This window comes from Oncorhynchus gorbuscha, linkage group LG01 (genome assembly GCF_021184085.1).
Source record: "Oncorhynchus gorbuscha isolate QuinsamMale2020 ecotype Even-year linkage group LG01, OgorEven_v1.0, whole genome shotgun sequence".
Classification (NCBI taxonomy): Eukaryota; Metazoa; Chordata; class Actinopteri; order Salmoniformes; family Salmonidae; genus Oncorhynchus; species Oncorhynchus gorbuscha.
In genome coordinates, this window is record NC_060173.1 from 106,783,773 (window position 1) to 106,809,763 (window position 25,991).

At 41.4% G+C, this 25,991-nt stretch overlaps 1 protein-coding gene across 3 annotated transcripts in view; it reads right to left on the reverse strand.

Annotated features, from left to right (window-relative positions):
* LOC124048432 (tyrosine-protein phosphatase non-receptor type 4-like) overlaps positions 1-23,375 on the reverse strand; it is a 110,379-nt gene extending 87,004 nt beyond the window's left edge. Inside the window, exon 1 of one of the 3 annotated variants that reach the window (XM_046369227.1) lies at positions 22,841-23,375. The gene's annotated coding sequence lies outside the window, so the exon portion shown is untranslated. The remainder of the gene's footprint in view (positions 1-22,840) is intronic. The other 2 variants (XM_046369217.1, XM_046369234.1) reach the window with 2 other exon arrangements.
* Positions 23,376-25,991: the final 2,616 nt, after the last annotated feature.

Sequence of the window (25,991 nt, forward strand, 5' to 3'; positions counted from 1 at the left end):
CCTACCTTTTTTATGGTATCTGTGGCCAAAATGCATATCTGTATTCCCAGTCATGTGAAATCCATAGATTAGGGCCTAATGAACTTATTTCAATTGACTGATTTCCTTATATGAACTGTAACTCAGTAAAATCTTTGTTTGGGTCAGGGTACTGGGTGGAGGCCAGCGAGTGGTGACTACTTAACAGTCTGATGGCTCCCAGAGAGCAAGTACTATTTGTCCCAGACAGCCATCATCTCAGATCCTCAAAAAAATATATACATTTCATACAATCCCATAAATAGCACTTTTTGAGTTGTGCTCTCCCATCTCTCTCCCATCCCCTCCTTCCCCCCCTCTCTTTTCTTGCTCCTACTGTGGGGAAATGTTTTGTGTGTATGCCCTTTTCTCTTTCAGCCTCCACTCTGCCTGTCACTCCCGAGCAAGACCATTATGCAAATTGCAATAATCAACTCCTTGGAGAAACCATTCATTCTCTCAAGGCCATTCATAGCTGAGTGGCCAGCGGCCCACAGGGGGTGGAGGCTGGGGGGGGGGGGTGTTTACAACCGAGGGTTTCACACAAGAGAGAGTTTCAGTCCTTTCCTTGAACATCAAGTTTAACGTATGCTGAGCACACAAACAGTGCTCAAAAGGTCAGCTTGATGAGACGAGCAGAGCGGTGGCCATAGACCTGGTAAAGGAGTCAATGGAACAACAGATTGAATGTGCACCAACAAATCTGATCTAAAAAAAAAGGGGATGATGTATTGTAACAGGTCCACAATGTGGTTACTTAAGTCCGATGTGGATAAATGTGGATGTTTTAGCTGCATAACATTTAGAAGTTGTCCCTTTTCAGGTTTAGAAGTAGTGACTGCTAAATGCTAACTCCCGTTCGTATAAGATGGTTAGCATAGCTAGCATACAGAAATCGGTGGTGGTATTCAACGTCATTTTGAACTGTAATGCAGTTTATTGGTAACGATGACATGAACATGTATTGGGGTTGACATTCATACAATCATTACACTCTGATTTTTACCTCAACATAGTGTGAAATACACATTAACAATAGCCTAAATGTAGGGTAATTTAACTCTTTGGCAATAAGGAGACTCTGTTTCTTTCCCCCATGAGTTTTCATGGTATTTCCATTAGTGATGCACCGATAACATTTTTGGCCGATACCATATCCAATATTTTCCTTGCCAAAAAAACCTATACCGATAACCAATATTTTAGCTGTGTTTTAAGCATCCTAGTACAGTTAAATAGTTAACACACACATGGACGCAGCGGTCTAAGGCACTGCATCTCAGTGTAAGAGGTGTCACTACAGTCCCTGGTTCGAATCCAGGCTGTATCACATTTGGCCGTGATGAAAACATAATCAAAACCTATTTCTTTCACTTACTTGCTGTGCTGTTTTGTTGTTCATTTGTTCAGGATTTCTATGGAATACCGTTTGGGTCTTTGCGTGTCAAAAAAAGTGCAAATAACACTATTTGGTGGTCCTTCTGTAGCTCAGTTGGTAGAGCATGGCGCTTTTAACGCCAGGGTAGTGGGTTCGATTCCCGGGACCACCCATACGTAGAATGTATGCACACATGACTGTAAGTCGCTTTGGATAAAAGCGTCTGCTAAATGGCATATATTATTATTTTATTATTATTATTATTATTACTATTTGATGTGTCAAATAATTCTATTTGACCAATCAGGACTGAATATGACTGCACGTCACATAATAATTTAACGAGTTTATATTTTTTGGTTGTAGTTATTACACATTGATTACACTATCACTTGCATTTCATTTGTCCCAACGATTCATCAATACGTATGCTATGATGCTTGTAAAGTTGTCGAGCGCACCTACAGTGCTGGTCATAAAAAAAAAGCTAGCAAGCTCATGGATGCAAACAATGTTCTTCCTCAAAAACATAACAAAACTACATAATTTAGGTATCATTGAAAATAACCCTAATTTATAAGACAGTTCTTAGTTGATTAATGGTGGTCAGACCCATCTATGGGAAGCTTGCTACAATAGTGGACTTTGTGGTTAGCCTTCAAAATAAAACTATAGCATAATTTTTTATTTGATCTTTGTTTAACTAGGCAAGTCTGATTTTTTACCTTGTCAGCTCGGGGATTCGATCTTGCTACCTTTTGGTTACTAGTCCAATGCTCTAACCACTAGGCTACCTGTCGCCCCAATGATATACATTTTTTTTTTTAAAGGCAAACTGCAAATTACACCATTGTGCCTAATCCTTATTGTGGCTAGCTTCACAACACATAACCAGGTCCGGTCGAGCCTCACTAGCCAGATGAAGCTAGCTGGCTTCTCATAACGTTAGCTTTGGGCAATTGAAGTTCAATTTCAATAGGTGAACAACAAGCGACAACCTAGCTAATACTTACTCACAAGGATTCTTAAATCATTGCTAAGAATAATGAAAATGACTGCAGTTTCAACTGGTCATTGTTTTCAGGCTGGTTGTATTGGCGCTAGCTAGGTACCAAGCTAAAGCTAGCTACCCTAGAAGTTGCCGTCGAGCAAATGATGCTTTATTACCAACGCAGTATTGTAAACATTGTTTGTGGCCAGTGTTTGCAGACTCTTTTGTTCAGCTTTGACAGTGCTATTGTATATTTTTTGACACGCAAAAGACCTAAATGGTGTTCAATGGTATGTTTGTCATGAAGCTAATAGCAGTGACGCCATTACTGCGTAACTCCGGTAGGGCAACATCTGAAAAGTAGCGTACTTGGTAGTGTGCCCTGGTGCTCGACCAGTCAGTGAAAGCCAACATCACCCACGACAGAGAACGGTTGATTGACAAGGGCAATGAATTCCATTATCTTGGTTTTAATGGATTGTGCCTTCGAGTTATCTCGCTGAAATCGTCTTACCCTTTCAAATGACTGCTCGATCCACACAGCAGACATTGTGGGCTAGGTTAAGAATGCTGTGTTGCACGTGTAGCTCAAAATTGTACTTGGCATCATTATGTCATACCTAATATAGGTTTGCAAGGTAACTTTGACAACGGTTTTTAAGATCGGGCCAATACAGATATTGGAAATTTTAGCTAATAATCGTCCGATTCCGATATGTTCACCAATATATTGTGCATCTCTAATTTCCATTGTTTTGGTCGAATTCAATTGACCTCTTTACAGCATCTATAGGGTTGGGCTGACGTTAAGTATTATGAGGTCTGTGCCCCCAGAAGGCCTGTGTCCTCATGAGGTCTCATGACATGACGACTCTTGGCTCTGTTGCGACATATAAACTGGTACAAATATAACCCTAGGCTACAGCCTAACAATACAGCATATTGGTCAAATCAAAATACATTACGATTCAGTCATTAAAACCATCCTAAAGCGATGCACGTTTATAATATATAATATAAATAATATATATGCCATTTAGCAGACGCTTTTATCCAAAGCGACTTACAGTCATGTGTGCATACATTCTACGTATGGGTGGTCCCGGGGATTGAACCCACTACCCTGGCGTTACAAGCGCCATGCTCTACCAACTGAGCTACAGAGGACCGTTTAACGTTTAACATTTGATTAGTCATCCAGTACAATGCTGAGAGGAGGAAATGGTTACAAAACATCATTCAAGAGGCTCGGATTGAAAACAAGAGACCCTCTCTTTCCCATTGCACTAGATTCATGACTTTCAGAAAAATAACCAAATTTGATTAAAGCAGCACGTTCTCCAGATTTTCTCCTGCTTACGATAGCAGGTTTAAATGTTAGGGGGCCGTGTTCTGATCACGCAGCAAATTTCTTCCCGCATCCACCTTGACCTTGCACCTTCCTGTGTGGCAGCTGTCGCGGAGGGGAAGCCAGGTGTGTCATGGAGGGGGCCCCCTGCTGCTCCTACGACCCACTTATGGCCAACGATAGAGCCAACTAAATAATATAATTAATAATAATATATGCCATTTAGCAGACGCTTTTATCCAAAGCGACTTACAGTCATGTGTGCATACATTCTACGTATGGGTGGTCCCGGGGATCGAACCCACTACCCTGGCGTTACAAGCGCCATGCTCTACCAACTGAGCTACAGAAGGACCAAAGGCATCATACCTGCCCTGATGGGCAACTAATGGCTGGGCAGATTACAGTCGGCTACCTCCATAGGGGAATCAACATGCAGGATGAGGCAGGGGGAACCAGCTATGGTGTTCCAGGGAGATTGATAGGCTGTAAGTGAATCAGCCTCTGTTCATTAGAAGAGATGTAGAAAATCCCCCAGAGCTGCTCAAGCTCAGGCTGCTGGAGATTGCTAATAGTCTGGGAGGAAGTTAGCCCTTGTGAATTCTTTACGAGTAGTTTCCGATGCATCTCATAGACTTGGACACAAAAACTTCCTCTGTGGGCTCTGTGTGACTTCCGAGTTTTAAAATGGAGAGGATCCTGGCGCAGTGTGGGTAGAGTGAATTATAGACACACACAAGTGACCCTCTGTTCTTCAGGCTGTGTTGCTAAGAACACTGCCAAGGCATGTGTCAGGCCGTCTGTCTGTCAAGGCATGTGTCAGTCCTAACTCACAACCATAGACATTGACTTGTCTTGTTAATGGTATTGATCATGATAGAAAAGCGTGAGAAAGTTTGGAAAAGGCTCTTGGAATTTGGACAGGAACTGATCAGCGACTGCTGTCAGTCAGTTTGATACATATCAGTCAGTTGTGACATGTGCCCATTTCTTAGCATCACACTAGAGTGGTCAGACGTGGTGGAGATTCTGGAGAAGGGAAACTCCAATTATATAAGAAAACTGACGTTTGAATTGTGCCTAATCCTCTTCAGACAAGGGCTTTATCGTCACATCCAGATATGACCATTAGCTTTTAATTTCAGATGAACAACACTCTGCTCAGTCCTCCTGCTAATCATGCTCTGGAAGAAGAGTGGAAATTAAAAATGGCGTCAGTGTGGAAACCCCTCCCTCTCTCTCGGTCTCTGAAAGAGGAAACGAGGAGTCATCTGAGAAACCACATAGAATGGAAACAGATAAAGTAGGCCTATCTGGCATGAGCCTTTTTCTGCCTCGTTTTAACATTTAAACTCTTAAACGGAGTTCACACACACACACAAAGCTGCTTATAGAAGGCATGAAAATTCATTGCCAGTTGTGTAAATAATCACCTTGGAGAGGTTTAGTGCCTTTGACGAGGGTGTCACACTGAAAACACTGTGTTTGACTATCTTTGTGGGTACCAGAAGTCCTCACAAGGATAGTAAAAACAAGGTGGATATTTTGCCGGTTCCCACAAGGAAAAACAATAGTTTAGGTTTAGGGTTATAATTAAGGTTAGGAGTTACGGTTAGATTTAGGGTTAGTGAAAATAGGATTTGGGATGGTAATTAATTATTTGATCCTCACATAAGGACAGCAATACAAAACACTATGTGTGTGTGTGTGTGTGTGTGTGTGTGTGTGTGTGTGTGTGTGTGTGTGTGTGTGTGTGTGTGTGTGTGTGTGTGTGTGTGTGTGTGTGTGTGTGTGTGTGTGTGTGTGTGTGTGTGTGTGTGTGTGTGTGTGTGTGTGTGTGTGTGTGTGTGTGTGTGTGTGTGTGTGTGTGTGTGTGTGTGTGTGTGCACGTCTGGTCTGAGAATGTGACCTAATAGGCCCAGCAGCACATTTATCTGATGAGTGTTTCTACTGATGTATAATGTAGCTCCCACTAGGTTTCCCTGCCGTTGAGCTACTCTAACATTTCCCCCTGAATGATGTACGAGATCAGATGAATCTTAACATTTTCTCAAACCGACCACTTCCTCCTCAAACACAAATTGTGACAGATTGGTTATCTTTAAGGGATATTTATACATGCAATTGTAGAACTGGAATTCTCATGAAGGAAGCTTCCACTTTCTTTTACCACTTCTCAGAAATCAGTCTGTCACATTCATCTCACACGAAATGCAGAGGCAGAGAGGGGAGAAACGTGTGACGTAATCAATTTGTGCCGTGAGAACCCAGTGGTGGAGGTCCAGCTATGGCTGCGGGTTGAGCAGCAAGGCATTCCCATGTAAAAATCTCCATGAGCACGAACATGAAGTTCATAACAGCACATCAAATTTGGTATAAAATGATAGCTAACAGTCTATTTTTGATAAATAAATTATTCAACCATTTACCATCCTAAAAATGTGGAATAAGCAAAGGCTTTGGTTTCTGGTCAAACAGTTGGAAAATGGGTCTAAGAAAACATCTACCGAAAGTCTAAAAAGGTATTAATAATATAATTATAATAATATATGCCATTTAGCAGACGCTTTTATCCAAAGCGACTTCCAGTCATGTGTGCATACATTCTACGTATGGGTGGTCCCGGGAATCGAACCCACTACCCTGGCGTTACAAGCGCCATGCTCTACCAACTGAGCTGTATTAGAAATAAAGTTTCTTCAGAAAGTATTCACATCCTTCAACTTTTTCCACATTTTGTTTCATTTCAGCCCGAATTTAAAATGGATTAAGTTGAGATTTTTTTTTGGGGGGGGGGGGGGGGCACTGGCCTACACACTACACCTCATCACACCAAAGCGTAATTATGTTTTTGAATTTTGTACAAATTATTTAAAAATGAAAAGCTGAAATGCCTCGAGTCAATAAGTATTCAACCCCTTTGTTATGGAAAATCTAAATATGTTCATGAGTAACAATGTGCTTAACAAATCACGTAATAAGTAGCATGAACTCACTGTGTGCAATAATAGTGTTTAACATGACTTCTGAGTGGAGCAGTGATTTTCAAACACAGATTCAACCACAAACACCAGAGAGGTTTTCCAATGCCTCGCAAAGAAGGGAACATATTAGTAGATGGGTAAAAAATAAAAAAGAAGACATTGAATATCCCTTTGAGCATGGTGAAGTTACTAACTTACACTTTGGATGGTGTATCAATTCACCCAGTCACTACAAAGATACAGGTGTCCTTCCTAACTCAGTGGCCGGAGAGGAAGGAAACCACTCAGGGATTTCACTATGAGGCCAATGACGACTTTAAAACAGAGTTTAATGGCTGTGATAGGAGAAAACTGAGGATGAATCAACAACATTGTAGTTACTCCACAATAATAACCTAATTAACAGAGTGAAAAGGAAGCCTTTACAGAATAAAAAATATTCAAAAGCATGCATTTTCTGCAACACACTAAAAACTGCAAAAAATGTGGCAAAGAAATTAACTTTGACCTGAATACAAAGCATTATGTTTTAGCCAAATGCAACGCAACACTTCACTGAGTACCACGTTCCAAATGTTCAAGCATGGTGGGGGCTGCATCATGTTATGGGTATGCTTGTCATCGGCAAGAAATAAGCTGTTTATCATAAAATAAATGGAATAAAGCTAAGCACAGAAAAAAATCCTAGAGGAACACCTGATTCAGTCTGCTTTCCAAACAGATACTGAGAGATGAATTCACCTTTCAGCAGGACAAGAACCTAAAAAAAGGCCAAATATACACTGAAGTTTCTAACCGAAACGAAATTGAATATTTCCGAGTGGCCTCGTAACAATGTTGACATAAAAAAAAAAAAATAAATCGGTTTAAAAATCAAATGTCAAGAGTTGAAAATCCCTGTCTAGCATTGATCAACAAACAAATTGATAGCTGTAATTGCTGCCAATGGTGATTCTAACAAGTATTGACTCAGGGGGTTGAAAACTTATGTAAATCCGATTAGTGTTTTATATACAGTACCAGTCAAAATTTTGAACACACAAGGTTGGAAAAGCATTCCATGTGAAGCTGGTTGAGAGAATGCCAATTTGAAGAATCTCAAATATATTTTTGATTTGTTTAAGACTTTTATTATTATTTTTTACATTGTAGAATAATAGTGAAGACTTCGAAACTATGAAATAACACATCTGGAATAATGTAGAACCAAAAAAAAAGCATTTAACAAAGTCAAATAAATTTGAGATTCTTCAAAGTAGCCACCCTTTCTTTGCCTTGATGACAGCTTTACACAATCTTGGCATTCCTTCAACCAACTTCTTTAGGAATGCTTTTCCAACAGACTTGAAGGAGTTTCCACATACGCTGAGAACGTGTTGGCTGCTTTTCCTTCACTCTGTGGTCCAACTCATCCCAAATAATCTCAATTGGGTTGAGGTCGGGTGATTGTGGAGGCCAGGTCATCTGATGCAGCACTCAATCACTCTCCTTCTTGGTCAAATAGCCCTTACACAGCCTGGATGTGTGTTGGGTCATTGTCCTGTTGAAAAACAAATGATGGTCCCACTAAGCGCAAAACAGATGAGATGGCGTATAACTGCAGAATGCTGTGGTAGCCATGCTGGTTAAGTGTGTATTGAATTCTAAATAAATCAGATACAGTGTCACCAGCAAAGTACCCCCACACCATCACACCTCCTCCTCCATGCTTCACCGTGGGAACCACACATGCAGAGATCATCCGTTCAAATACTCGGTGTCTCACAAAGACACGGCGGTTGGAACCAAAAATCTAAAATTTGGACTCATCAGACGAAAGGACAGATTTCCACAGGTCTAATGCCCATTGCTCATGTTTCTTGGTCCAAGCAAGTCTTATTTTGGTCCTTTAGAAGTGGTTTCTTTGCAGTTCGACCATGAAGGACTGATTCACGCAGTCTCATCTGATCAGTTGATGTTGAGATGTGCCCGTTAATTGAACTCTGAAGCATTTATTTGGGCTGCAATTTCTGAGTCTGGTAACTCTAATGAACTTATCCTCTGTAGCAGAGGTAACTCTGGGTCTTCCTTTCCTGTGGCGGTCCTCATGAGAGCCAGTTTCAACATAACACTTGTTGAAAAAAAACATTGTTTTTGCGACTGCCCTTGAAGAAACTTTCAAAGTTCTTGAAATTTTCCGGATTGACTGACCTTCATGTCTTAAAGTAATCATTTCGCTTTTCTTATTTAAGCTGTTCTTGCCATAATATGGACTTGGTCTTTCACCAAATAGCGCTATCTTCTGTATACCAACCCCTACCTTGTCACAATGCAACTGACTGGCTCAAACGCATTGTGAAAGAAAGAAATTCCACAAATTAACAAGACACACCTGTTAATAGAGATCTATTCCAGGTGACAACCTCATGAAAATATATTTAGATGTTTAACACTTTTGTTTACTACATGAATCCATATGTGATATTTCATAGTTTTGATGTCTTCACTATTATTATTATTCTACAATGTAGAATAGAGTAAAAAAATCAAATAAAAACGCTGGAACGAGTAGGTGTCCCCAAACTTGACTGGTACTGTATATATTTTCAGTAGAAAATATATTTAAAAAATAATAATTTATAAGTCATTGAGCATAGAGTTGTATGGTTTGCTTAACTCTAAAACCAATGGTCTTTGGCAGTGACATTATGTTAAAGTGCAATTGACCAGCAGTAAACAAGATATTGTCTTGAGCATGAGAGCACTTGACACGTTTTCCCACCGGGCTCCCAAGCGGTGCAGCGGTCTAAGGCACTGCATCTCAGTGCAAGAGGCAGAATGGTAGAATCTAGTCCCAATTTAACACCTGCTCCCTACTAGGTGTAGAATCTACACCCAGGCGTAGCTCATAGAGGGGCCCCAGAGGATGACCCCTTGAATCCAAATGATGACAACCCAATGGAAAGGCTTTTAGACTACTCATGTTTTCTTGTCAAGTATGACTGGGGATTTTTGTGAAAACCATTTTAATAAATCATCTGTCAAGGACCAGAAGTCAAGGCTAGCTGTGTCGTTACATGCTGGGGACTGTTAAACTGAACTGCAGGGTACTGTAGCGGGAACGAGTCAGACTTGGCCCAGTGCTGAAATCACAGTCAGTAACCACAAGAATGTAACAGCTTCTGTTATTATCCCTGGAGGAGAAAATAACATGCTCTTCCCACTCCCTCACTATTACAGAATACATGACAGGTTTGTAGATGTGGACAGGAACAGTCCTATGAACTCTGAAAGAATAAAAGGAACCATTATAGCTTCTACAATCAACAACCTTGAAAGCAGATGGAGCATGAGAGTGTACTGTTCTGTGAAGTGGGGCAGCTACCAAAGTTTAGAAGCAAAGCTCGCAAGCACAAATACCCTACACACATTCTGTACAGAGAGACCATGGTTAGTGTTATTACAGGACCATAAATGCTTGCTCTCTTTTCCTCTCGTCTGGCTGTGAGCTAAGGGCGGGTTAGCCAAAGTAAAGGCAAGCCAAACATGCATATTAACAGAGCAGAGTGCAGAAAGCATGTCTGTTTTCGGTATGGGAGGTGGTGCAGGGCTGTCTAGAAGGGTACAGCTTTTGTCAAAATGGACTTTTTGTTGTAGATTTTGGATTACTTACACAACAGAGCTAAAAATTGAGAAGAAAAAACCTTTTTACATCAAATGCTGTATCCCATCTAAACATGACTGTGGTGCGAAGGGTGTTTCTCAAGCTTCCTCACGTGAACACATTCCCTGGAACACCATGTCGATAGGAACTTCAAACTAGGTTCCCCACTCTCTGACACACGCACGCACACCTGACATTTTCACAGCCCCAGGCTACATTTGGCACCATCACCATAAATACATAGACTGGGGGAAGTTATGGAGAGAAGAAAATACATTTCCAACAACTCTGCCTCTAGAACAGGTTGAACGTTGACATGAATTCAGGGTTCCAATGGAAGGGGGAAAGAAAACAAATGGAATTGAAGGAGAAAGCACTTAATGCACTACAGTCTTATTTTTGGATTACAGCGTATCCTTATTTAATTTGGACGTAGATTTTTGTTTCCTCTATGGGCGTCCAATTCAAATACACAGAGGATAAAAACAGTCCCTAAGTTGCTTACATTCCATAATGACTATGTTTGTCAACTGTCTCACAGCATGTTCGGTAGAGACCCATGAATGGTGTAGTATTTCAGTATACTCTTAACAGTGGCTGTCTCGAGTGGCATCAGTCCGAGGACTGGAACTCTTGTGGCATTTGAAGCTGTGCATCGATATGGTTAAGAGCTTGTTTTTAGTGGCTTAGGTTACACAAGCAGCACTGATTGAGAAATAGGAGATACTCTGTTCTGAAGTCTCTCCATAACACCTCAGGGCCACCCTTACCCAATAAAGCGAAGGTAACTGAACTAAATGACAATCGCCCGTAACACTCACTTATGAAGTCATTATGAAGTGCTTTGAGAGGCTAGTTCAGGATCATATTACCTCCACCAAACCCGACACCCTCTTCAATTTGCATACCAACCCAAATAGAGACACAGAGGATGATATTGCCATCACACTACACACTCCCAGAAGGGTGCATGCTCAGCCCTCTCCTGTACTCCCTGTCCACCCATGACTGCGTGGAAATGCACACCTCCAACTCAATCAAGTTTGCAGACAAGACAATAGTGGTTGGCCTGATTGCCAAAAACAACAAGACAGTCTGAAGGGAGGAGGTGAGGGCCCTGGCAGAGTGGGGCCAGGAAAATAACCTCTCAACATCAAGAGAAAACGAAGGAGCTGATAGTGGACTTCAGGAAACCGCAGAGGGAGTACGCCCCCTCCACATCGACTGGGCCGCAGTGGAGAAGCCAAAAAGTTTCACATTCCCCAGTGTACACATTAGAGGTTGACCAATTATGAATTTTTAACGCCGATAACGATTATTGGAGGACCAAAAAAAGCCGATACCAATTAATCAGACGATTGTTTTATTTATTTGTAATGACAATTACAACAATACTGAATTAGCACTTATTTTAACTTAATATAATACATCAATAAAATAAATGTAGCCTCAAATAAATAATGAAACATGTTCAATTTGGTTTAAATAATGCGAAAACAAAGTGTTGGAGAAGAAAGTAAAAGTGCAATATGTACCATGTAAAAAAGCTAACGTTTAAGTTCCTTTCTCAGAACATGAGAACATATGAAAGCTGGTGGTTCCTTTTAACATGAATCTTCAATATTCCCAGGTAAGAAGTTTCAGGTTGTAGTTATTAGAGGAATTATAGGAGTATTTATCTCTATACCATTTGTATTTCATACACCTTTGACTATTGGATGTTCTTATAGGCACTTTAGTATTGCCAGTGTAACAGTATAGCTTCCGTCCCTCTCCTTGCCCCGAACCAGGGCCACATCGACAACAGCCACCCTCGAAGCATCGTTACCCATCGCTCCACAAAAGCCGCGGCCCCTGCAGTTAAAGGGGAACAACTACTTCAAGGTCTCAGAGCGAATGACGTCACCGATTGAAACGGTATTAGCGCGCACCCCGCTAACTAGCTAGCCATTACACATCGGTTACACCAGCCTAATCTCAGGAGTTGATAGGCTTGAAGTCATAAACAGCTCAATGCTTGAAGCACAGCAAAGAGCAACTGGCAAACGCACGAAAGTGCTGTTTGAATGAATGCTTACGGGCCTGCTGGAGTCTACCACCGCTCAGTCAGACTGCTCTATCAAATATCAAATCATAGACTTAATTATAACATAATAACACACAGAAATACAAGCCGTAGGTCATTAATATGGTCATATCCGGAAACTATCATTTCGAAAACAAAATGTTTATTCTTTCAGTGAAATACAGAACCATTCCATGTTTTATCTAACGAGTGGCATCCCTAAGTCTAAATATTGCTGTTACATTGCACAACAATGTTATGTCATAATTATGTACAATTCTGGAAAATGAATTCGTCTTATTTAGGAAGAAATGGTCTTCACATAGTTCGCAACGAGCCAGGTGGCCCAAACTGCTGCATATACCCTGACTGTTTGCACGGAACGGAAGAGAAGTGACCATTTCCAGAGTTAAAATAAATTCATGTTAGCAGGCAATATTAACTAAATATGCAGGTTTAAAAACATGTATTTGTGAATTGATTTTAAAGAAAGGAATTGATGTTTATGGTTAGGTACACATTGGTGCAACGACAGTGCTTTTTTAGCGAATGCGCTTGTTAAGTCATCACCCGTTTGGCGAAGTAGGCTGTGATTCAATGATAAATTAATGATTGATTATATGCAACGCAGGACAAGCTAGATAAACTAGTAATATCAACCATGTGTAGTTATCTAGCTTGTCCTGCGTTTCATATAATCAATGCGGTGCCTGTTAATTTAATCATTGAATCACAGCCTACTTCGCCAAACATGTGATTTAACAAGCGCATTTGTGGAAAAAAAGCACTGTCGTTGCACCAATGTACCTAACCATGAACATCAACGCCTTTCTTAAAATCAATACACAAGTATATATTTTTAAACCTGCATATTTAGTTAATATTGCCTGCTAACAATTTATTTTCACTAGGAAAATTGTGTCACTCTTGCGTTCTGTGCAAGCAGAGTCAGGGTAGATTTTTCTTTACTGGGTTGGGGAGGAAGGAGAGGGCAAGTCACAACAAGCACAGCAGTAGATATGAGCAAAACGTAGGGCAAGAGCAACATGCCAGAGATGTCAGAGGTTGGATGGCTGCGCTATAGAAGATGAGGCCTATGGATTTTTTAAGGGAAGACCGTCTTAATTTCAATACAGGGGAAATGCAGTCACAGGTTTGCCATTACAAGAGTAGAGAGCATTGCCTAGATTCTTTAGGCATCAAAGTGAAGGAAGGACCATGATCTGACCTTCGGTTTGTAAACACTGGTAAACCTGCTCTGGTACAAACAGCGATAAGGGTTCATTCGCCTAGCTGAAACAAAGGGCCCTTACACCAAAACCTTTAGAATCAGCCAAATCCAATCTGAACCTTTTGAAGTCTTTAACAAGGTTTGCAATTGTAACGTTCTCTTCCTAACATATTCAGAACCATTGTTGTTTTCCCTGGACAGTTCCCTGTGTGAACTCTGTCCTTCATTTTGACAAAGTCCTGCTGTTATTAGGACATCAAAAATGTAACATCAAAGTATTCACACCCCTTGACTTATTCCACATTTTGATGTGCTACATGATGACCAAACGGTCTTGAGCATGTATCCAGTTGCACATACTGAGTTTGTCTATCTCCACCAGACGCGGTCAGGACACGCAGGTTATCAAAAACCCCGAACCAACTATGATAATTCATTTGAGGACAAGTCAAAACACATGAAACATTATTGGACATTTAGATATCTAGCTTGCTGTTGCTAGCTAATTTGTCCTGGGATATAAACATTGGGTTGTTATTTTACCTGAAATGAACAATGTTATTTTATTTGCTGGACTTTTGTAGAATTTTGATTCACACAAAATCGTGTGTTCTTTACTGCGACAATTAATCCACAGATAAAATGGGAAACCTTGTGAGGTTCTAGTAATCTCTCCTCATTCAGTCTTCTACAGTGGATGGCAACCAACTAAGGTACAATACAGCCACCAACTAGACTGGTGTGTGGACCTATTTCATCTTTCAATCAACCACATGGGTATATGCTCTTAAAAACCAATGAGGAGATGGGAGAGGTGGGACTTGTAGCACGTTCTATAAATTCTATTTTAGCGCCTGGCAACACAGATGCTTGTTGACGCACACGAGCATTTCAGATGAAATTATTGAATAACAAGTATGTGTACATTTATTTTGCAATGCTCGTGCAAACAATGTTGGAGGTGTGGTCAGCATGTTACAAAGTGGGATCAAAATTAATTTATTTGCAATGTTTTGTCAACGGGGCGGCAGGTAGCCTAGTGGTTAGAGCGTTGGACTAGTAACCGAAGGGTTGCAAGATCAAATCCCCAAGCTGACAACGTACAAATCTGTTGTTCTGGCCCTGAACAAGGCAGCTAACCCGCTGTCATAGTAAATAAGAATTTGTTCTTAACTGACTTGCCTAGTTAAATAAAAAGGTTAAAAAAAATGTTTCTTAAAGCTACCATAATTTCTGGACTATTAAGCGCACCTGAATATAAACCGCACCCACTGAATTTTTTAAAATATGTATTTTGTACATAAATAAGCAGCACATGTCAATAAGCCGCAGGTGCCTACCGGTACAACATTGAAACAAATTACTTTAAACAGCCTTTAAACGAAACATGGCTTGTAACAAAAATAAATAGGCTTTAACGAAACACGGCAGTAAACAGTAGCCTACCAAGAAAGTCATTGGTCACTATCTTCCTCCTCCTGTGCACTGAAACCACTGAAGTCATCTCCTTCGTTGTCGGAGTTGAATAGCCTCAGAATTGCTTCATCCGATGTTGGATCGCTGCACTCTTCAACAGGCAGCAGTCCAGCCTTTCGAAACCCGTTGATGATAGTGGATTTTTTGACAATGCTGCACGCTGTCAGCAGCTCTATTTCCTTTTCCAACAGCCAGATCGATCGCCTTCAACTTGAAAGCTGCATCATATGCATTTCTCTGTGTCTTTGCCATGATGAGGGTGACAAAATGACTACCGTAATCAGAATGATGGGAAGTTTGAGCGCGCTCGATTTACGTCACATTATGTGACAGTGCTCAGTTTTTTGGTGGCATGAATCTTGTGAAAGTGGGAAAAACCCATAAATTAGCCGCGTCATTGTATAAACCGCGAGGTTCAAAGCTTGGGAAAAAAGTAGCGGCTTATAGTCCTGAAATTACGGTACACAAAACACTAATGGAAAAGTAGAAGAACAATTCTAACATTTGTCAAATATTTATGAAAAATAAAACAATATAAAACACAATAAATCAAGGTATATGGTTGTCTAGCAATGATCACCAACAAATTTGAGCACTTGAAGAATAATGTGCAAACGCTGTACAATCCAGGTGTGGAAATCTCTGAGACTCACCCGGAAAGACTCACAGCTGTAATCACTACCAATGCTGCGTCTAGTATTGACTCAAAGTATATGATTGTGCAGCATTGCACATTATTCTTGTTGGTGATCATTGCTAGACAACCATCATGTTGGCCTAACCCAGCCAACAACGTCTGCTGTGTGGATCTATTTTGAAGTTTCAAAGGAAGATAACAAAAAGGCCATATGCAACATTTGTGAAAGTGAAAACGTTCAATACCACAAACCTAATTACTCATTTGAAAGTGCATCACCTCCAGATGTTCAGAGACTACGCGCAAACTTCCAACAACTAAACAAGTTCAAGTCAAGCAGTCATTTGAAAGAGTAAGACCCTTTCAGCGAGACAACTCAAAGGCGAAATACATTAACGCCAAGATAATGGAATTCATTGCCCTTGACAATCAACTGATCTCTGTCGTGGAGGAGGTTGGTTTTCGCCGAAAGCCCCGGTACATACTACCAAGTAGGCGCTACTTGTCAAGAGGTTGCCCTACCGGAGTTACCCAGTATTGTTGAAACGCACATCCATGAGCTACTTGCTATGGGCGTCATTGCTATTAGCTTCACGACTGACATTTGGACCAGCGATGTCAGCCCCCTGAGCATGGCGAGTCTGACAGCACAGTGGGTCGACCAGGATTTGTACTGAGGAAAGCCGTATTGCTGAAGAATGTGCTGGTTCTCATACTGCTGCTGCCATTTCAAATGGCATATGAGAACATGTTTGAAACATGAACACACTCCTAGCCCCATTCGAAGAACTGACACGAGAAATAAGCTCATCAACTGCGTCTGCAGCAGACGTGATACCCTCTGTCATGGCATTGAAGAGTCTGCTCAACAAAACTGCCCACACAGACCGTGGGGTTAACTTGGAAAAGTACTAGAGGCTGTGAACAAGCGATCAAGTGGCATTCTCTCTGAGCCTCTTTACTGTGTTGCCACCATGCTAGATGCTAGGTACAAGGACCGCTACTTCTTTAACAGGCATTCTCTCTGAGCCTCTTTACTGTGTTGCCACCATGCTAGATGCTAGGTACAAGGACCGCTACTTCTTTGACAGGCATTCTCTCTGAGCCTCTTTACTGTGTTGCCACCATGCTAGATGCTAGGTACAAGGACCGCTACTTCTTTAACAGACATTCAATTCAATTCAATTCAACGGCTTTATTGGCATGGGAAACATGTGTTAACATTGCCAAAGCAAGTGAGGTAGACAAGTGAGGTAGACAATTCTCTCTGAGCCTCTTTACTGTGTTGCCACCATGCTAGATGCTAGGTACAAGGACTGCTACTTCTTTAACAGGCATTCTCTCTGAGCCTCTTTACTGTGTTGCCACCATGCTAGATGCTAGGTACAAGGACTTCGATGCAGACAAGAAACAGGGTTTATGTGAAATGTTACATACACAGTTGGACAAGATGGAAATGGATACAGTGACCGTGTGCAGAGGAAGAGAGGCCACAGACAGAGCTGAAACTTGACATGTATGATGAAATCCTGGTTGAGACTGAAACGACTGAACAAATGAACAACGAAACAGCACAGCAAGTAAGTGAAAGAAATAGGTTTTGATTACGTTTTACTGGTAATAGGGACATACGTAAATGCCAACAAAATAACGTTTTGGTAAGAGCGAGAGAGAGTGAGTGATTGAGTAACCTGTATTTAACCTGTATTTAATTAGGCAAATCAGTTAAGAACAAATTGACGCCATACCCCGGCCAAACCCGGACCAATTGTGCGCCGCCCTATGGGACTCCAAATCACTGCTGGATGTGATACAGCCTGGAACCAGGGACTGTAGTGATGGCTCTTGCACTGAGATGCAGTGCCTTAGACTACTGTGTCCATGTGTGTGTGTGTGTGTTAACTATTTAACAGTACTGGAATGCTTAAAAGGCTACTAAAATGTAAAATATCACTATAATTTTTTTTGGCAAAGAAAATATTGGATATCAGTATCGGCCAAAAATGTAATATCGGTGCATCCCTAGCTGTAACAAAATGTGGAAAAGGTGAAGGGGTCTGAATACCTTCCGAATGCACTGTAAACTACATCTCAAATGGCACCCTATTCCCTATGCAATGCACTACTTTTGACCAGGGCCCATAGGATATCATTTGGGAGGCTGCCAAAGCCTGCTATCCAACTCAATGTTGAGATACTGCACAAAGGCTTCAGAAAGAGGCACCATACTCTAAAAATCAAATCTAAGCTGAACCATGTTCTGTGGGCTCTTTTCATGTGGAATATCATGGCTACACTTCATCTTAGCTTTCTGATACACTATAACAGAAAATGGAAGAAAGCTCACTCTATGTTTTCATACACATGGATGGTGACATGCCCTCTTCTTCCCCATTGTTAGTCCGTTAATAGGCCCTAACCCTCCCTATACAGTAATCACCACAGATCATGCTAATCCTTTAATGTTCGTACCTGTTATTTTCTAAGCCACAGCAAACTCAGCCATGACCCAGAGCACCGCTATGCTACAGCAGGCAGCCCCCAGGGCCCGTAATCTCTTAATCTGACCTGGATGATGTTTGAGTCACACTGATCGGTGTGCCCAATATGAACCCTCACAGCTGGAGCAGATCACCTTCCTATGGTCTAGCACAGTGGGCAGTGTACTGGGCAACAGGCATCGCCAACATGCTCAGTAGAACCACTGGATGGGGTCTAAAACTGTCTATTCATTCACTATGAAATAGTGCACTACCGTCTCCAACAAGCACACGCAGATTCTAACTCCCTGTATCCAATCTAGGCAAACAGAACAGTCTATCTTTCAGGGCTGGACTTTAACACAAAGGGTGTTCCAGATTGGGATTTCCCACAGCTGGCAATAGCAATCACATACACGTGGATTTTTATAGGTGATTTCATCTCATTCTCTCAATTCCCTACTGGTGGTGTATCAGCCTTGAGGCAATCCTCTCTTGTCCCAGTGGTGCACCCTAAATAATCATTGGCTGGGAATAAAAGTGCAAATCCATAGTAACGGAATTACACCGAGACTCAAGATTTTTCACTTTACAATGTACCTTTCCACTAAACATTTTACAAAAACACATTTGCAGGAAGAATGTTGCAGCTCAAGTTTGGTAACCTTAAAACAGTGAGATTAAACCACAGAGATCCTATTACATTCCAAATTCTATGGATTTTACTATAATTCTGTTACCAAACTCGATTTATTGTGTAAATTATTTAAAGTAGTCATTGTGTTGTATGGTTTGTTAAACTTTTAAAATGAATGTTTTGTTCGGCATACATCTTAAAGTGAAAAATAGGAGTCTAGGAGTAATTCCATTTGCGTGGAATTACCCCTCTGTAAATCAAGTCAAAAGCTAACCATGTTGTGGTCAAATCAAATTTCAAATCAAATCAAATTTATTTATATAGCCCTTCGTACATCAGCTCAAAGTGCTCATCTCAAAGTGCTGTACAGAAACCCAGCCTAAAACCCCAAACAGCAAGCAATGCAGGTGTAGAAGCACGGTGGCTAGGAAAAACTCTCTACAAAGGCCAAAACCTGTGGTAATTCCTTTACTGTGGAATTGCTCTGAACTAAATGCTGCATCTCCAACAATATAATCACAAATGTTCAACCTGGGAGTAGGTGCATTGAGCAGGTTATATTCAGTTGACAGCAGGTGGTCAGAAGCTCCTACAGTTTTGTAGGGAGAGACACACTTTTCAACAACTTAAATATGTACAACAGGTGAGTAACCAATAACATCATTAACATGCAGCAAAAATGCTATTTCATCTGATTGGTTATGCATCTGTCCAGCGCAAAAGAGACAACAGGCCTGTGAACTAACAATAGGTTCTGAATGAAAGGACTAGTTGAACCTTTCCACCCTACCACGCCTGTGTTTTAGAGCATAAAGCTGTTACACTGTGCTCCAATTAGGACCTTTGATTAATGTGAAGCCTACCATCGTCTGCCCTGGAGAATGGGGTTCTGTTAATTGTAAATGTCTGAGAGGTTTGTTGTTGTTGTTGGTAAAAAGGGTATTTCTATTCTGGTCCCTCTTCCAAGAATTAAGAAGCTGATTTGGGGAAATGGGAAGGATAAAGAATTAAAGCCAGTTGTGGATTCAACTTTGTTATATCAGGAAGTAATGTTTCATTTCAAGGCACAGTGTAGTCCAGTACAAACAGGAGTGTGTAGAACCAGCTGTCACTCATCCCTCTGTGGACTGTCGCTTAGCTGATGAATACCCTTCATTTAGCTGGAAATACAGCGATCATCACAGAGTTAGGAAATGAAAAGATTAGCCAAAACACATTTGATTCTGAGATGTGAGGCTGTGAGAGATGGGAGTGTAAACACAGCTGTGTTTTGCCTTTTAGAGATTTGCTGAAACGGGTGTGATATCCGGCCAGCCGGGCCGACCCGGCTGGCCCTTCGTTATAGATTGCCACACAGGCTGTATCTGCAAGGGGTGCTGACAGGGTGTACTGCACACATGACAACATTGCTGTAACACCCAGGGCAAGCATGTGGCTTTCATTGCAGGGCTAACTAAACAGAAAGTGTCGGAGCTAAGAGCTGTCTCCTGTTAGCATGCCTCGTGTCTCAAACAGAGGTGGTCCTGAGCCAAGTCCACACAGGTGTCATTCTTGGAGCTGCTGCCTTCTAAGAATAGTTTACCTGGGTTGAAATGTATTGACTGATTGGTGTAGGTAGATCATCCACTAGACTAGGGATTGTCCAAGAGGACATGGCTTATGATCACAGGTTTATCTCATCCCCAACCTATAGCTGTATTTTCACTTATGATAAACTGAAACAAGGATGACAATGGCATTCTCATTGCAGTCGTCAAATAAACACAAAAACCATTGTGTGAGCATAATAGGGCTACAAATTCTGCCTCTTTAGCTTTGTTACGGTCATCCCAGCAGTAATGTTAGCCTACTTCATTGTAGATTAGCTAGCTGTGTCCCATCAATCTCCCTGTGGATTCGCCAATGCTCATGTTAGCAGGTGTAGTCTATCCCAATTATCCCCGCACCTGGGACCCTCTCCCCCCCTCCTTTCCCTCTACCCCCAGTCCCAATACCCCACCCACACTCCACTTCAAATCCAAGGATGCCCAGTTCCGGTACACAACCTATTAAGCCATGGCTTTCGCCACTGGCCATTTTTCGATTACCAGCTGGGTCCCCATAAAAAGGTTTTATTCTAGTGTACACAGAGGCATCTCTGCTGACACAGACAGTCACAGTCTCTTTATGGCTTCTTTACACAACACTACTTTGATGACACAAACTAGGTCCAGGATACATCTCTTTAAGAGATGTATCCCACACAACATATCTGCCACATACACCCCTCTGAGTGGTACAGTTTAACGACAACAGCTCTACCACACCACATGTCCATGCAAGAATTACCTTAATGCCAATAGACAAACACCATTTTTGCTCTGTTAGACCAATTTAATGGAAGGCTTTTAAAATATCCACACAATTGTGAATCATTGCATTAATCAAGTGTGCACCACTATGTGCAATATGGATTAGCTTCCTGTGTAGTTGGAATGTCTTTGTCTATATAATATGTTTTTTTTAAAGGTATGATAATAGCTCCACACATGCAGCAGGAATGTGGCATTCGCCACACCACATCCAAGGCTAGCATAAACAAAAACGTTGTAAATCTGATGTTGAACAGAGATAGAACTCACTAGACATATTTGACTAATGTAAATCCACCCTTTGGCATGAATCTGATTTCTCTCTGAATCCTGAACTTGATCTCCTTAGGATTTTGTGAAGCAAAGTAGCAATCTATGGGGGCCTTATTAGATTAATGAAACGAGGACAAGAAAAATACAAAGGTCCTCTTTGGACTATAAAGCAGCCCGTCATTCAGCGTGTAAGGGAGGAATAGGTTTGCTTGAATGAGATTCGGGGACCTGAGAAAGCCAACCAGTACCCATTTGCGACAAGTGAGAGGTCAGGTCTTGTGATGTAGACTATCATTCATTCATTCAGGCTGAACTCGGACATTCAATTTTCTTTCACGTAGTGACATGTTCGAGCTCGCAGGCTGAAATCAACCCAGGTAAAGTACACTCTCGAAGGGCTCCCACAAACATTAATGTGTCATGTCTGACGATTAAGTAATTGTAAACGCTGACCACATTAGCTAGCGACATAATTGAATTATGTCCAAATTAAGAAATGACAGATTAACCATGGATTTACTCATTTGAAACAGCCTTCGGTAATGTCAGAAGGAAACCCTTGACGAATGCTTGTAACGTTAGTTCTCCCTAATGTTATTTCAAAATGACCAACAAGAAAGTGACAGGACTGATACAGCTGTCAGTACAAGGCAACTGCAACCTGGTTGAACAGTTGTGAGTGATCACATACTGTACTGTCTTTGGTGATAGTGGGCCATGCGGATACAGTAACTGGATGCAAATTATGACAATTTAGCCTCTGTTGTAGGCCATTCAGAATGGGTTAATTAAGATAGCTTTATAACTAATTTAGCTAGTTGCGTAATTAAAATGATAAATATCTAGTCAACTGCCTAACTAGCTACAGTAGCTAGTTCCAAAATAATTGGATTAGCTAAATACTGTTAGCTAGCTATTCTCCTTCCATAATCTGTCAAATTTGAGCTGGCTAAATCTAACGTTAGCTGAAGTCATGTGAATACCGTTAACGTTACAGTGACAGTAGTTAAATAACAGTTTATTTTCATTTCCAATAAAATAACATTTTTTAAAAAAGCATAGCCTACATTGGACGTGAGTATAGGACAGTTCAAAAGTGCAACTAGATAAGTTAGCAAAACATTTAGCTATATCTTGGTTGGGTTTATGGACAGCAAAAATGACCTATTAATTTAGCTAGCTAACGTTAGCTAGTCAGTTCATATCTATCTAACGTTAACTTACTGTACAGTAACTAACAAGCTGCATTACTTTTCAGTACAATGTGGTTCTAACGAGTAAAGCTATCGCTTAGCTAAGTACTGTAGCCAGTCGGTCAAATATCTTACCGTCATAAACAGTTCCAGAGGCGTCCAGTTTTTAAGGAATATTGTTTTCTTACAACGGGAAATGAGTTTAGGGTGAGGGACTGAAAAATCCAAGTTCAGTTCACCCGCTGGGAACTCCGACAAAACCTCATTTTTATCACTCCGATCCTTCAGCTTCATACATTCAACTGTCTGCGGGCCCTTTACTAGTTTGAATCCGCGACGAATAATCCACAGACAAGATACAGCAACCATTGGCTACAGCGAACCAGCAGGCATCTCAGACCGAGTGAATGATATTTACAATTCCTTTGATTTGTAAATGAGAGGGTATGAGCGACATAAATGTTGGGGGGGGTGTATTCCGGATTTCCGAATAGCGTCTCTGACTTTCTCAGCCGAGTCGGTTGTCAATGCACGCTGAATGCAGCAGAGGCAACAGCATAGCAACGTACCGGTTTCATCTCCGTAGCGCCACCAGTGCACCGGGGTGGAGTCACAGGACAGGGAGGTTAAACCGCGAGTGAGCATTCCTGTCATTTTCCCACTACTTTTCATGCCATGGTATTGGTATTTTGCCGGTTTTATAGATTTACCGAAATGTATTGTGAGAACTGTGGCATCACCTTAGAACATTGTGCAGCCAAGGTCACTGAAATCTAAATGCAACAGTCTGGAGTAGAATACCGGTAGTCAGTGGCGAGGAAGCGACACCATTGCCTCAGTTAATTTTAGCCACAGGATATGCAATATTCAATTGTTGGTCATAATTAGCCTAAATTAGTTTGTTATTGCCCTAAATTCAGGAAATATCTAGGCATGTGACTGTGAATGGACTGTATTAACAATACACCACTGTGGCCAGACAATGCGACTGTAGAGTAAAATGTAAATTTGGGCTGTGGTGACATCATGTGGTCCAAACAAGAACAGTACTACCCCCTTAATTCCATATCACTGCGACCAATTATGGGGCAAGTATGGGTACCTACATACTTGGTGTCTGAAAGTGGACTTTGCAAAATAACAGGATGGGTCAACAGTGATGGGTGCAGTAGAATCAATGGTTGGATCAACAGCGATGGGTGCAACGTCAAGTCTCCATTATTGGTTAGACCGGCCACAAGCAGGTGCGCTGCGGGTCAGCTTAAATTAAACATTTAATGTTAACTTAATGTTAATACAGCAGGTTAAGTGAACTAATGTAGCGTAGCAGTTTAGGATAATTAACGTGTCCGGTTAGGAGAATCGGGTTAAGGTTCGGAAAAGGGTTAGGCTTAGCTAAAATGCTATAGTTGTCCACAATAAACTTGTTGTGCAGCCCAATCAGCCAGCAAAATGGTCTTAAGTGGTAACAAATCTGCCCAATTAGCTGATTTGATTTCCATACACCTACACTACATGACAAAAAGTATGTGGACACCTGCTCGTCGAACATCTCATTCCAAAATCATGGGCACTAATATGGAGTTGGTCCCCACTCTTCTGGGAAGGCTTTCCACTAGATGTTGGAAACATTGCTACGGGGACTTGCTTCCATTCAGCCACAAGAGCATGAGGGAGGTCGGGCACTGATGTTGGGCTATTAGGCCTGGCTGACAGTCGGCATTCCAATTCATCCCAAAGGTGTTCGATGGAGTTGAGGTCAGGGTTCTGTGCAGGCCAGTCAAGTTCTTCCACACCGATCTTGACAAACCATTTCTGTATGGACCTCGCTTTGTGCATGGGGGCATTTTCATGTTGAAACAGGAAAGGCCCTTCCCCAAACTGTTTTGTTTTTAGCTTTCCCAAGCGCAGAATCGTCTAGAATGTCATTGTATGCTGTAGCATTAAGATTTCTCTTCACTGGAACAAAGGGGCCTAGCCCGAACCAGGAAAAACAGCCCCAGATCATCATTCCTCCTCCACCAAACTTTACAGTTGGCACTATGCATTGGGGCATGTAGCGTTCTCCTGACATCCGCCAAACCCAGATTTGTCCGTCGGACTGCCAGATGGTGAAGCGCAATTCATCACTCCAGAGAACACGTTTCCACTGCTCCAGAGTCCAATGGGGGTGGGCTTCACACCACACCAGCCGACGCTTGGCATTACACATGGTGAGCCGTTGTTACTCCTAGACGTTTCCACGTCACAATATCAGCACGTACAGTTGACTGGGGTAGCTCTAGCAGGGCAGAAATTTGACAAAAATGACTTGTTGGAAAGGTGCCATCTTATGACGGCGTCACGCTGAAAGTCACTGAGCTCTGCAGTAAGGCCATTCTTCTGCCAATGTTTGTCTATTGAGATTACATGGCTGTGTGCTCCATTTTATACACCTGTCAGCAACTTGTGTGGCTGAAATAGCCAAATCCACTAACTTGAAGGGGTGTCCACATACTTTCGTATATATTTAGTGTACTTCTCTTGATCCTCCCACTTCTGTTGACACTCCATGTATGCAGTTAGCAATGACTGATGTGGTGATGAAAATGATTTTCTCTCATACTGGTGAAGTGGTATGTAAAGAAACAGAATATATTTTAAAAGATAAATGCTATTTGCATGTGATTTTTTTTAAACTGTGAATTGTAGAGTATCTATTGTCACAAATTAGTGGTACCCCATATCATCTCCACCCAGTCTGTGGGTACCATTGGTGGTAGCCCAGTACAGTGCTGTAATTTGTTTCTGTGGAGAACGGCCCAATCACCCCAATCATTTCCATAGAAGTTGGGTGGAGAATTGTCATTTTCCTAAACAAGTTTTCCATTGCATAAAATTGAGTTTTTTTGTAATCACAAACACAGGAATTCGTATATAGCCCATAAGAGCCTCACTATCAAAGCTAAAAAGACACAGTCATTGCTGTGACTAGTGTGGATTTTGTTCTGGCTCTATGATTTAGACTGAGATAAAGTGCCATTGAGATGCACCTTCATTTGACAATGCTATTAGTCTCTAGGTTCAGTTTTGCTCCCCAGTAGTCACTCTATCACAATGTTAATTACTTGGTTCTTTTTGTAGAACGCCACAGGGCTTCAGACGTGTGAGATGTGATTAAAAAACTAGATTAGGTTTCCAATTTCTAAATGTGGAGACTCGGGAGATTAAGATCTGTATCACCAAGCAAATTGCTTTAAAATTATGGGTTCATTAAAACCCAACTGATTCTTGATTTCCTTCATGC